The sequence below is a fragment of the Dendrobates tinctorius genome, unplaced genomic scaffold, assembly GCF_039654945.1.
Source record: "Dendrobates tinctorius isolate UK_male_01 unplaced genomic scaffold, ASM3965494v1 ptg000086l, whole genome shotgun sequence".
Lineage (NCBI taxonomy): Eukaryota > Metazoa > Chordata > Amphibia > Anura > Dendrobatidae > Dendrobates > Dendrobates tinctorius.
In genome coordinates, this window is record NW_027361754.1 from 18,513,773 (window position 1) to 18,520,473 (window position 6,701).

The following is a 6,701-nucleotide window of genomic DNA, read 5'->3' on the forward strand; positions in this document are numbered from 1 at the left end:
CACCTAAAACTACGTGTGCACATAGCCTAAGGGTATGTGCACACGGTGCGGATTCTGCTGCAGATCCGCAGCAGATTTAGGTGCGCTGTACAGTACCATTGTTTTCAATGGTAAACTGAAAAACGCAGTGCACATGCTGCGGATTTGCTGCGGATTACAATCCGCAGCACGTCAGTTTTTTGTGCGCATTCCGCTGCGGTTTCACACCTTATCCATTATGAGGTGTGAAACCGCAGGGCAAAACCGCAGGCTAATTCGCAGATAAACTGAAGGACTTTCGTCCTGCGGATTTTTCAACAAAATCCGCACAACCTAAAAACTACGTGGGCACGTAGCCTAAAAGAGTGGTATTGCCTGCATTCTCCTTTCCGAAAAGTGTTAGCCCTTTGTGGGGTTACATTGCTGTGCAACAGCAGATCCAGAAAATTAACCTGTTCAGATGCTTGATTAAGAGTGAATTTTAAATGATAAAAATTGTTATTTAAATAATCCAAAAATCCCAATACAGACTGTGTGCCCCCCCTCCAAACAAGGAGGAGGTCATCAGCATAACGACTGTACCAGATGATATTATGAAAAAAAAGGATTATGAACAGTAAAAAATATGCATTTCTTCCCACCATGCCATAAAGAGAATGGCGAGGGTTGGGGAAAATTTCGAGCCCATTGGGGCTCCCAGTACCTGTATGTAAAATTGACAGTCAAACATAAAAAAATTTTTTTAAAGTAAATAATCCAAAGACAAAAAAAATTCTCTCAAATTTGAAGAATAATTACTGAAATTATTGAAGTGGTGCTGCACGGCAATTTTAGCAAGGACATGAGGAATAGATGAATAAAGATTAGTCACATCAAACGTAATGAAAATATAATCAGGTTGCCACACAAATGATGTGAACACATGTAAAACAATATTAGGCCATGTGCACACGTTGCGGATTCTGCTGCGGATCTGCAGCGTTTCAGGCTCTGCGGGTCCGCAGCAGATTTAGCTGTGTTGTACAGTACCATTGTTTTCAATGGTAAACTGAAAAACGCTGTGCACATGCTGCAGATTTTCTGCAGGTTCAAATCCGCAGCATGTCAATTCTTTGTGAGGAATCCGCAGCAGTTTCACACCTTCTCCATTGTAGAGGTGTGAAACCGCAGGCTAATCCGCAGGTCTTTTGACCTGCGGATGCGGAAAAATCCGCAGCACCTAAAACTACATGTGCACATAGCCTTAGTATCATGCAGGTACCCCAGAGTCCTGATAACTAGAGGCTGAAGGTGACCATTGAGCCATTCACTTAAATTCTTATTTAATGATCCGTTACCAGCTATTATTGGACGGAGAGGCAGGGGAAAAATGTTTTTATGTGTTTTAAGCAATCCATGAAATATTGCTGTAATAAGGTGATCTGGAAGAAGCCATCTCTGAATCTTGGAATTGATTACGCCTGATGAGTCACCTTCATGGACACATTGAGAAAGTATATTTTTGCAATAAGGCCAGAGTCACACATACCATATAAAAAGATCGGCCGAGATTCGCAGAAATTTTCCCTGAACAGTGATCAGTATGTCATCAATTTGCAATGCGAGGATGCAATTTTCTCGCATCTAAGCATCCGTTTGACATCCGTATGGCGAGATATTCTCGCAGCCTTGCAAAATGGACATTTAACTGATCCATGGTCTCAAATATTCATATACAGTATATATAGGTCAGTGAGACATTTCATACAGAGCTAGATAGCAGAATAGCCGATAATTCAATTGTCGGCTTCTGTAAAATCATTACAGAACCCAACAGGATATGACACATGGTTTACATACAGAAACCATTGCATAGCCGTAAGATTTATACAGTATATGTCCCTCACTAATAATGTTATTAGTGTGTAAAATTTTGGAGCTGTAGGTGTTAAAGAATTAATTCACGGAAAAAAAAAATGGCGTGGGCTCCCACGCAATTTTCTCCGCCAGAGAGGGAAAGCCAGTGACGGAGGACAGATATTAATAGCCTAGAGAGGGACCATTGTTATTGGCCCCCCTGGCTAAAAACATCTGCCCCAGCCACCGCAGAAAAGGCGTATCTGTAAGATGCGCCAATTTTGGCACTTAGCCTCTCTCTTCCCATTGCCCTGTAGCAGGTGGCATATGGGGTAATAAGTGGTTAATGGCACCTTGCTATTGTAAGATGACGTTAAGCTCAGTTAATAATGGAGAGGTGTCAATAAGTACGGCTACTGTATTTAAAAAGTCAAAGATGCTATAGGATTTTTACAGGATGAAAATGATGAAATGGTAAGACAGGATGTTGAGAAGGCTGAACTTTTAAATTCCTATTTTGCATCTGTTTTCTCTCAGAAAGGAAATGTAACATCAACTGTTATTCACTGTCCTATTAAGGGAATAGAAGAATCCAGGATATCTATAAACAGAAAGATAGTGAGGAAACACTTAGCTAACCTAAATGAATTCAAGTCTCCAGGTCCAGATGAATTACACCCCAGAGTACTGAAGGAGATAGCAGAAGAAATTTTTGAACCCCTCTCCATAATCTTTGAAAATTCTTGGAGAACAGGAGAAGTGCCAGAAGACTGGAGAAGAGCAAATGTTGTTCCTATCTTCAAAAAGGGGAAGAAAGTGGACCCAGGGAACTATAGGCCGGTGAGTCTGACTTCTATACCAGGAAAGATCTTTGAACAAATTATTAAACAACATGTATGTCAATACCTGGATGTGATTAAACAGAGTCAGCATGGGTTTGTAACTAATAAGTCATGTCAGACTAATTTAATTTCCTTCTATGACGGTATTACTGATTGGGTGGATCAAGGAAATGCTGTAGATATAGTATATCTTGACTTCAGCAAAGCATTTGACAAAGTCTCTCATACAATCCTTATTGAAAAAATGACTAAGTATGGAATGGACAAGGCAACTGTTAGGTGGATTCATAACTGGCTTAGTGATCGGACCCAAAGAGTGGTTGTAAATGGCTGCACATCCAGTTGGAAGAATGTCTCAAGTGGGGTACCACAGGGCTCTGTCCTGGGCCCTGTATTGTTCAACATCTTTATCAACGATTTAGATGAAGGAATTGAGGGTAAACTGATTAAATTTGCTGATGACACAAAGCTAGGAGGGATAGCTAATACTAGAGAAGAGAGAGAGAGGATTCAAAAAGATTTAAATAAACTGGAGAAGTGGGCAGCAACTAACAGAATGGTTTTTAACAGGGAGAAATGCAAAGTACTACATCTGGGCAATAAAAATGAAAAAGCATATATAGAATGGGAGGAATAGGGCTAAGTGACAGCACATGTGAAAAAGACTTGGGTATACTAATAGATCACAGACTGAATATGAGTCAACAGTGTGATGCAGCAGCAAAAAAGGCAAATGCAATTCTAGGATGTATTAACAGAAGCATACAGTCTAGATCACGTGAAGTAATTATTTCCCTCTACTCCTCTTTGGTCAGACCTCATCTGGAATATTGTGTCCAATTTTGGGCACCACATTTTAAAAAAAGACATCAACAAACTGGAGCAAGTTCAGAAAAGAGCGACCAGAATGGTGACCGGTCTGCCAACCCTGTCTTATGAGGAAAGGTTGCAGGATTTGGGAATGTTTAGTTTGCAAAAGAGAAGACTGAGAGGAGACTTAATAGCTGTCTACAAATATCTAAAGGGCTGTCACATTGTAGAAGGATCAACTTTATTCTCATTTGCACAAGGAAAGACTAGAAGCAATGGGATGAAGCTGAATGGGAGGAGACACAGATTAGATATTAGAAAAACTTTTTGACAGTTAGAGTGATCAATGAGTGGAACAGGCTGCCACGAGAAGTGGCGAGTTCTTCAATGGAAGTCTTCAAACAGAGGCTGGACAGACATCTAACTGGGATGATTTAGCGAATCCTGCTTTGAGCAGGGGGTTGGACCAGATGGCCCAGGAGGTCCCTTCCAACTCTACGATTCTATGATTCTATTCTATGATTTAATTGCTGGTAGCTATGCTTTACAACTTTACGTAAGAGTTCTGGAGGTAGCTGCAAGGAATGGGCTTGTGGGGAAAGGAATGCAGATTCCGATTATGTTCTCGGCTAGGGTCCGAGATATTGCATTATTTTATTATAGGTCATTTTCTAGATTCCATATCTCAGAGCCTTGTGCTGTTGAGCCTGGAATCTGCGGTGCCACTGTGTCAGCCTTAGTCCCATTGTTTGATGTGTATTTGACTTCCCTTTTGGCCTGGGGGAATGACAAAAGTGGGGGCTGAGTATGGGAGCAAGTATTTTGACCAAACTGTATCTGATCTTGAATTCCATCAGATATCAATGAGATATAATTTTCTCATCTCTCAAAGTATCCAATGATGATACCCTTGATTGAATTGGATAATAAGAAGCATTTCTTGGAGTAACAGAAATATCATGTTTCTGGATTAAATCCAGTGTATCAGAAGAACTTTGCAGGGACGATAAAGTGACCAGTGCATTCTGTTCGGCAAAAGAGCTGCATTAGATTCCAAAGCTTCAATGTCACATGCATTAGAAACATTTTTTTTTACAGTTAAAAGTCTTGTGAACTTATTAGGTCTTTAATGTATTGAAAAGATTGAAGTTGCTCTTAGATACAAAATTAAGACCCTTTGCAAGTACTTCAATATGGGCAGTCGTAAGAACTGTTAGAGTAAGTACAATGACACAGCGTAAGGAGTTTTCTAAAATCGTCGCATTTTGTTCTTTGTGCGTTGAGGTTTTTTTTTTTCCCATGTGTCTTCTCTTGATCCTGACACCTCCCCTCCTACTGTTTTTTGGCTGTGAGATTGGGCAATCATTGGTAGTATGAGAACTATGCCCAGAAGTATCAGTATCATAATCCGTAGAGTTGAAATCCAAGGAGGAGAATGAGATGTATCTATTTCTGTCAGTTGTATCAGGGCATTTCGGTGTGCGATTCTTCAAAATAGATTTTACGCCAGGTGAATCAGTAGGCTTGGTGGACCAATTAAAAACTGTCACAAGGGTTGCCGTGACGTGGCGGGATGGCTTGTACATTATTTTGATCAAAATTATGTTTACTAAATACCCTTATTATTATTATTACCTTTATGCATTATTTGCAGTATACATTTTTTACTTTTTAGTTCAGGATATTTGTGTTTTTTGCTTTTTTTTTTTTGGTGGACCAATTGTAGACTTCATTATTTTTGTAATCATAGGAATCTGAGAAATTTGGATTTTTGATCTTAATAATCACATTTTGCATGTTATTGAGATCTTCCAATTTCTTCTTTAGTTCGTTAAGTTCAGAGAACTCTTTAAATTTATTAATTTCATCAATTTTGCTGATGTTCATTTTCAAGGTTTGTAGTCTTAGTTCCTCTTCCTCTCTATCAATTTCAGTGAACATCAGACAAAATTTTGTTCCATGGTGATAGGAATTCATCTGAGAAGATCTATGTGGTTGATACCTTTTAATGGCTAACTGAAAAGATGGTAACAAATTGCAAGCTTTCAAGACTACTCACGTCTCTTCATCAGGCATTGACTAATACAAAATCTGCACATATTTATGCACAACGCAGCACAGAAAAAATGCAATAGATAAGACAAGTGGACAGGTTTTACATCTTTTCTGGTTGCAAGGAAAGGAAGCTTCTGACAGTGATGCTTCTTAGATTTGGGGGCTGCCTAAAGCACAGTAGTGGGGGGGTTTTGAAAAATGGATTGTAATCGGGCATCTTTTTGTAGTACAGGTTGTAATTTCCATGCAGTTCCCCTTAGCACTTCCAGATTTGGGTTGTAGGTGACTACTAGAGGCACCCGGTTATTTTCTCCTTTAGCTTTGTAATGTAGCAGGTGATTCCTTGACATTCTGGTGGCTCTTGTAATTTGGTTTTGAATTGTTCTTGGCTGGTAGCCCTGATTCAAAAAGGTATTTTTGAGGCAACCAAGGTGTTCATCTCTATCCATGGGGTTGGAACATATACGATTGTATATGATGGCTTAGCTGTAGATAATAGAGTTCTTTATGTGTTTTGGATGGAAACTGTCCCATTTAAGGTATGTTGGATGGTCGATTGGCTTCTGATACAGTGATGTCTCTATTTCATTGTTCTTTAGCTTAATGATGGTGTCCAAAAAGTTAATCTCAGTGCTGGCGTAGTTGAGTGTTAAGTTGATGGTGGGATGAAATTGATTAAACTGTTCGTGGAACGTCTTTAGGTGTTGCTCAGACTCCGGCCAGATGATTAAAATATCATCAATGAAGCGGTATTTTTCTATCTACTGGCTAACACGGTCCAAAGATATACATCTTTAGTGAATAAAGAATCTATTTTTTCACTATTGTTGAGCTGGACAATTTACTCACTGGAATTGTATTACGCCATGACATGGTGGCTCTGTCCTCCGATTCTCAAGATCTCTCTACTGGTGAGCTGGAATTTTCTTTATTTCTTAAGCAGCAAAAAGTCCAATATCCAGGTCACATGTAGTGGGTAAAAAAAAACAAAACAAAACTTTTTTCATAGCAAAAAACCATGGACATATAAAAGGTCATCCCTAGTTTTCATTAAATCCATAATAATGATGATTTTCATATATGAAAAAATGGTGGAAGTTTGTGCTCATCCTCCCCTTCTATTTTATGGCTTAGTTTGAAAAGTCCAAATAAATAAAAGGCATATTCTTCTCCATTGAA